At 30.7% G+C, this 7,807-nt stretch overlaps 1 protein-coding gene across 4 annotated transcripts in view; it reads left to right on the plus strand.

The window, feature by feature from the left end:
• The first annotated feature begins 2,354 nt into the window (after positions 1-2,354).
• Positions 2,355-7,807, plus strand: part of LOC111381643 — a 9,157-nt gene continuing 3,704 nt past the window's right edge. The window contains exons 1-5 of one of the 4 annotated variants that reach the window (XM_023005444.1): positions 2,356-2,488; positions 3,018-3,077; positions 3,165-3,519; positions 4,358-4,466; positions 5,436-5,787. The gene's annotated coding sequence lies outside the window, so the exon portion shown is untranslated. Of the gene's footprint in view, positions 2,564-3,017; positions 3,078-3,164; positions 3,520-4,357; positions 4,467-5,435; positions 5,788-7,807 lie in introns of all 4 variants that reach the window. The other 3 variants (XM_023005445.1, XM_023005442.1, XM_023005443.1) reach the window with 3 other exon arrangements.

The raw sequence follows: 7,807 nt of genomic DNA on the forward strand, positions 1-7,807 counted from the left end.
ATTCAACTCATTTTCAAATATTTCACAAATTATTTCATATGTACGTCTATCTTTGATAAATTCTACAATTAATTTATGTAATATTTGTTCCTTTATTTCTCTAGGTAAATTCCTAGTTATATATAATGTTATTATTTTTAGTTTATTAGGGATAGGGTTGTAAAATATATAACATCCTTTTTCTTCAATACATTGATAATAATTATTTATTTTTAAGATTTCCATGATCTCTATGGCTCTGATACCAACTCTTTGGGTGCTACTATGCTACTATGAGCGAACAAAAATCTAATAATCTAATAATCAAAATATCAAAAATTTTAATCTCATAAATTTTTAAGTAATTCTTCAAAATCTAATAATGTTTGAGAATTTATAATATCAATATCTGTTATCATATCTATGTCTGTTCCAAAAGGTATTTCATATTTTGAGATACTTTTCATTCTTTTTGCCAATTTATCTATTATATCTTGTATATCTTTTATGATTATTGACCTTACAATTCCTTTAGCGAAATTTTCTAATAAGTTTTCTTTAAAACATTTTAATATTTCTTGTGATGCATATAATTGTTCTTGATATCCTATCTTATCAATTTCTTTTTCAAATTTAATTTCTTTTTTATTTTTAACAACCTTTTTTATATTATATGGTCCTCTCTTATATTTGGGCTTTTCCATTTTATAATTATTCATTAATAATTTTTACAAATTTTTAGAAAAATTATTTGTTAGATTTTTTTTAAGGACTAAAAAAGAAACTTTTTATTATATAAAGGGTTGGTTGATAAATTTTTTCAAGGATATTTTGGGTAGTTTCAAATTTCTAAAAAAGTCAAAAGCCAATTTGGAAAAGGTTATATACTATTTGGGCCATTTTCATGTATATCCCCTAATATTAGGATACAAATGCAAAATTAAAAACATGTTAAAGTAACTTACATGTACGTTCGTGATGAGCTAAAATAAATTTCAACACTAATCTTCAAAAAACTATTACAAATTAGAGATTAAAAAACTCCAAATATAATGTTGACAATACATTTTTTTCCTATTCCACCATTTTTTAATTGCATTAAATGTTCTAAGATTTGCTAATCGTCGTACTTATATCTCAACTTCGCATTCAATTTCTCAATATTTTATTAATTAACATATTTTTATCTTATACAAAAAGATTATCTATCAACGTATTTTAAATGAGCAAAAACAAAATAAAAATAAAATTTGCCCATCACCTTAAACTACGTTAAGAGCATATCTAAGAAGCATTTCAAATATGATCTTAATTTTAAAGAGTCAAACTTTGATAAGATCTACATTTAGATAGTTGAATCCACCCTCCAAAGATATAGTAATTGAAAGATAATAGAAAAAACAATAAATTATAGTTGGAAAAAAGTAAAAGTAAAATTAAAATGCATGAAATAGAGAGGGGAACGGCCCCTGTACAGGGCCCAATAAAGAGTTTGTTGGAATGTGTAAAAAACGGAACTCTTCAAATTTAAATGTCAAACTTTGAAACTAGACTTCAGTAGGATCTACAATTAGATAGTCGAATCCACCCCTCCAAAGATAGAGTAATTGAAAGATAATAGAAAAAACAATAAATTATACTTGGAAAAAAGTAAAAGTAAAATTAAAATGCATGAAATAAAGAGGGAAATTGCCCCTATACAGGGCCCAATAAAGAGTTTGTTGGAATGTGTAAAAAATGGTACTCTTCAAATTTAAATATGTTCTTTATAAGTACAAGATGCTCGTTTTCAAAAACAAAAAGACAAAAAAAAGTACAATATGAACTTTAAAATAAGGTGCAGTTTGATTCCATTAATTGAAAGAAATGTTTTTGAAAAGTATTTTTAGGAAAATATGTGGTTAAAAAGTATGAAAATTTTTGAGAGAACGTATAATATATTTTATTATGTGAATATATGATTGAAAATGATCATATAGCAAATCATACAGTAAATTAATGGAAATCAAACAGGTCGGAAGCTATTCGGAAATTTTTTAACTTCTAATAGAATAATTGGATGATAATCACCATCAAAACTAAATATAATACTTAATTGGAGATTGATAATATGAATGCGACAAAAAGTGAGGATTATAATTGCTAAAATAATTAAAGATCGAAATGTTTTGGTGCAATGAAAATCAGTGGAAAAAGGAGAAACTGTGGCTATAATACTATTCAAAAATATCTTCATATATTTCCTGCTTGAATATTCATATATTTTTTATATGCCATTTCTTATTTTGTTGAAATATGAATTGAATTGAAAAATATGAAAATATCATAAAACAAAATAATAATTTTGGAACAAGTTTGGAGAATTCGTATGGGACCATGTTATCAGCGCAAAGCGGTGTGAGGGAATAATTTGAAAGGTGATATTGGAAAAGTCCATTATAGCCTCAATTCCCCCAATTTCCCTACCGTCTTCTCAAACCCTAACTGGTCTCACCACTCACGTACGCCTGTAAGTTCCTTCTGAATTCAATTCATCTTCTGTTAGTTCTCAAATTAGTGAAGGTTATATTCTTTACTACATTAGGTAATTTTTCTCTTTTTTGATTTTATAATGAATATAATTGCGTTTTTTTTTTTATCAGTCCTCAAATCAATTAAGTTCATTGTTTTTTATTTATTATCATAATTTTTTTCCTTTTAAAGTTGCATAGGTAGTTATAATCATGTTCTAATTTTTTGCCGTGCTGCTAGTTATGTGGGAAAATCTTCGTTTCGACGTAAAGAACATGTTCTATGTAGAAGTTATATAGTCTTCTGTTTTTTATTTTCTATAGACTTGCAATATTTGAAGTTTTACATGGATTTGTTACTTTTATTTTTTCAGTTGATCAAAAGATAGATAAGAGGAACATTACTTATACTTGAATTACTAATTCTTTTTGTCTACATAATATCCCGAGCTCTTGTATTTAAAGGTTATCATGCCCATGAGTTTCTGCATCTACAAAACACTATTAATGATCCTTTTTCTCTTGAAGATGCATTTTGGACACAATTGGTGAATCTTGCTGGGGAAATTCAAGTGGTGGATTATTTTGGTGAGCACCAAGAATATGTTTGGCAAGGTGTTTCTTGTTATTTTATAAATACTTTGATCAAACCACTTTTTATCCACACATTTGTAGGACTCACAAGTGCTACCCGGACCTCCACCACTCAGTTACCCCTATATATAAACACCCCTGTTTATAAACACTTTGCCGAACATACGACAAATGTTGAAAAATCTTGATTGCATGGAGGAGAATATACACATGCAGCTAGTAGATGAGTGCAATGTTGAAGGTGCCACTGTTAGTGATGATGAAGGAACAAATAGAAACCAAGTATTATGTGACATCCAGAAACTATCTGATGATGAGTCCGTTCAAACATCGAAGAGATGGTGGTTGTTCAGTTTACTGGGAGTTCAAGGTAGACACTATGATGATGTTTGCAAAGCACCATCAGAAACTTTGAGTATTGAAGAACATCATCCAGGTTAGCTCTGTATCTATCAACACATAGTAATACACTAGTGGTTATTGTTCTAAGATTTCGATTATCCAATTCCATTTTTGTTATTGTAATACAATTCCTGAATATTATCTTTTCTATTTCAATAACATTTTTGCTGCATTCTTAATGGTACATACTATGAAAGAACTCGAGTATACGTTGTAAAGTGGGATAGAATGTTCTTTCTAGAATATAGTAAGCAATCACTGGTCTATTATTACTCTTACTGATCTGAGCGCTGTCTTGTTGATAGGAGAGGAGATCATTAAGAAGAGTGCATGTACTTTTCATAACAAAATCTTATGAGCCTAAACATAGTTTTCTTAACTGTTTTACTTGCTGATATTATTGTCTGTTTATGGTTAGCCACTGTTTCACCAAGGAAAGTTTGAATGGAATTGAAAGCTTGAAAAGTCATGGTTTATGATTATAATTGATGCATTTTCCCTTGTACTTGATCTATGCACTTCGATCTTGCGGGAGGTTGCTTAGCTTTAGTGTTATATTCGTTTCTTAATTTATGCTCTTGTTTGATCCCCATTCTTTGGAAAAAAATGAATTCTTCTACAGTGTTTTAACATTACTTCAACCACACAGTCTTCAATAAAATAATATTACACGCAAATTTAAAACATTTCCTTATTTTTTAACCACTCATTTCCGATCAATACACTATTCAAAAATTCATTTTCCCCCTCAAAATAGGGCTCAAACAAGGTCTATATATGTGAAATGAAGTTTTAGAGTGAACCTGGATAAGATGCTGTTGCTATCGTTAATCTGGTTGCAATAACTCGGTTTTGTTCTGGATATTCCACAGTGGTTTTACATCAGTGCATGCTGCATCCATTAGGGCTTGTATGAAATTCCATCGAAGTCTGGCTGGGAAATCAATGATGAGCCTGATCTGGATGAGTACAAAGAAACTGGTAAGGAAATAAGAAATCTTACTTATTCATTAGATCTGATGCAGTTTAACCATTTCTTTCATTTAAATAAGCCCTTATCCCTTTTAAATTTTCTTTTCAATAATAATAAAAAATAGAAATATAAGTTACAGAGACTACAGTTTTTTATTTCTTTTTTTATAGGCTAGTCTCCGCAAGACTTAGGTTGTCTAATCAATTGATTGTACTGCATTTGAAATTTTACGAACCTAAAGTTTTGTATACAATAATTACTCGATAACAACTTGCCATAAATAATGACAACCCATAAATCAAACATAACCATTTATCAGTGTTGCAATTATGGATTTACATTGATCCACCGTTATCTGATTGGGACCTTAATACAATTTTTGTTCAATAAAATATTTGTTAACAAATTTGTTGCTTATATAATGGGTAATCATAAGATGACAACCAAGACAATCAATGGGATGATTGCCTAGGCTATAAAAATTACTTAAGTAAGTGACGTTGATAGTAAATAAGTAAGTTCAAAGGTAAATGAGTAATTTCATTTGTCAAAGTTGGGAATGAGTAAGTTACTTATTGCGACAGTTAACCCCTACTTTAGTAATCTTTTTGTTCATAAATAAGAAAAAATAATTTATTCAAGTATATTACGAGTAAAACTTATTAGTCTGACTTATTTATATAGTAAGCTAAATTATACTTTTTCAAGAATAGGACATCTAAGACAAAGGTAAAAGTAGGGGTGGCCATAAGATCCAAACTATTTTGTTTAAAATTAATTCAGTTCTCGGTTTTAAGAGACCGAGAACCTATTCTTTTAGGGTTGATGCACACCAACCAATGTGAATCAATTAAAAATCGGGCAAAGCCTCACAAATGAGCAAATCACACAATTTTTTGCCCATCTAATCTTCTTCCCTTCGCAGCCATCCATAAGCTCACTACTGTCACCATCGGCCTTCTCTCCATTTCCTTCAGGTTTATAGAAGATGTGCAACACGCCACCAGCAGTGGAGCCCCCCATAAGGCCACTGAATTTGGGCCTCCCATTTTAAAATCTACCTAGGCCTGTTCCTACTCAGCCCAATGCTTCAATATTGGAAAAAAAATTGAAATCTTCTAAAATGGGCCAACTGAACCTAATTACCCAAATAATCACCCATAATTACCCAATTATCTGCCAGTCCCATTAACCCTAGAGAAAACAGGAAGAAGGACTTAGTGCTCCGCCGGTGACTCCAACCAGCACATCCAGACGGCATACTGACTCCCCGACTTCATTCCCTCCAACACCAAAGTCCAAGCTATTTAGTTAATAGTTAGGACTTAGGTAAATAAATCCTTTAATCCTTCTCTATTTTTCTATTTTTTTTGGTGGGTTTAAATGTGTATTTTTTACTCGATTATTCTATAATGTTAAATTCTGTAAATAGTAATTTAATTTTGAATTGTTACAATTATTATTGTTGGTTTAGGGTTTTGTCTTTATTGACTATGATTTTTTACAAATACTCAAGTTGTTCTGTTGGATCTTGAAGATAATATTTTAATTTTTTGAATGTTGTCATTTATGTTTTATATGTTTGCCTAGTGGGAATCAGATCAGTATAGGCACAACCACTTTGATTCAAAAGCGAGTTCGAAACGATAATTGATTATTTTCTCAAAGGAATATGCATGTTTTAAATGCCCCAGCATCATTAAATTAATAGGAGTGACATTGATGTCTGATGCTTTCTTAGATTTAAGTTAGTCTTATGTCATGCTACAAATTAAGCCCTAAAAGTGAATTGTTCTTGTCATTTTAAGTGGGAGTTTGAATATTAAGCCCCTGTTTGATACCCATTAAATTAAATTACATTACATTCCATTTTTCTGTTTCCTATTTTCAACCACACAATCTTCCATAAAATAATATTACACGTGAATCGAAAACTTTTCCTTATTTTTCAATCACTCATTTTTCTATAAAATACTATTCCCCCCATTTTCATTTTCAGGTAATGGGGGTCAAACAGGGGCTAAAATTGTTACTTGTACATTGCAAATTGGTTAGCGAATAAGTATTTTATTTCATTTTCGGTTGTTACAGCAGGAATTTGAATATTAGTATTGTTGTGTTATTAAATTGTTTTAATATTTTACCTATTATTAAATATTGCCGCTGCCACCATCGAATTTGTAAGTTAATCTTTTTTCTGTTTAAACTTTCAGCAATCAATTCTTTCTTAGTCTTATATCCTTTCCATTTTAGTGCTAATACAATTTTCGAGCCCAGTCATTGAGTCAGCCAACACCAACAGATGTACTTTTTTCTTCTTTGTCTTTTTCTTTGGTTCGTTTTCAGATTTTGGGACAGATTTGTAAATGATTGTTTCTAAAATCTAGTAATTTGATACAGTTACATGATTTGCCTTGTATTGAATTTGAATTATTTCTGCACCGTGCACGCCTTATTCGTGAATGTTGAATGTTGGAGACATTACTTGTGGTTGCAATTTCAATTTTATGATTTGGTTCCTTCTGTAACTCTTAATTTGATATCACATGTTACCTGTTTGTGCTATAAATTGTTGAAGCAGGAATTATTGATATGGTAATTTGGATTAGAAGTACATGTGGTGATGAGAAGGAGAAATATTTATTTTGGTTTATTGTTTGGTTCTATTTTGTGCTTGATATGAATTTTTGTTGATGTTTCTCATCTTGGTTTCCTACCTATCCAACCATCTGCTCACCCACCTGTATGGACATAAACTTTAATTACCATCTCATTAGCAACTGCTAAGTTATGCATATTCACGTGGACATTATGTAGTTAGTGAAAGTTCTTTGTCATCTAAAACACACCATAAGCTATCTTGAGCATCCTGTCTTATGCTATGTTTTAAATTAATCACATGGAAGCCTTTCTTCTATATTTTTGCACTTTCCGCCAATTTCCGGAAAAGATGACTGGCTTTCATGGTAGATATATATAACATCACACATTTTACTCTGTGCTCAATTACTCTCTCCCATGATCTTGATTTCTTTTCTCCATTTGCGTAGATAGAGTGAGCAACTTTTTTCTCTGGCTGTGGTTTCAATATGACTATAAAACTTTTCACACACTCCTATGTGATTGAAGAATTACCCTCTTTGGTTCGTGTTTAGCTATTGTACTTTCTTAAATGTCTTGTATATAAACCTTATTGTTTTTGCAATATTTTGTTATCAGGTGAGCTTATATCTTTGGACTCTCCTAATACCTCCTGTGATATGTTCCTAGTGTAGGAGGCCTAGTGTCGCAGGCCTCCGCATTCCACATCGAGTTGCTGTCTCCACCTATGGCCTTGTTTGATCCTTCA

The sequence above is a fragment of the Olea europaea genome, unplaced genomic scaffold (genome assembly GCF_002742605.1).
Source record: "Olea europaea var. sylvestris unplaced genomic scaffold, O_europaea_v1 scaffold2346, whole genome shotgun sequence".
Taxonomy (NCBI): domain Eukaryota; kingdom Viridiplantae; phylum Streptophyta; class Magnoliopsida; order Lamiales; family Oleaceae; genus Olea; species Olea europaea.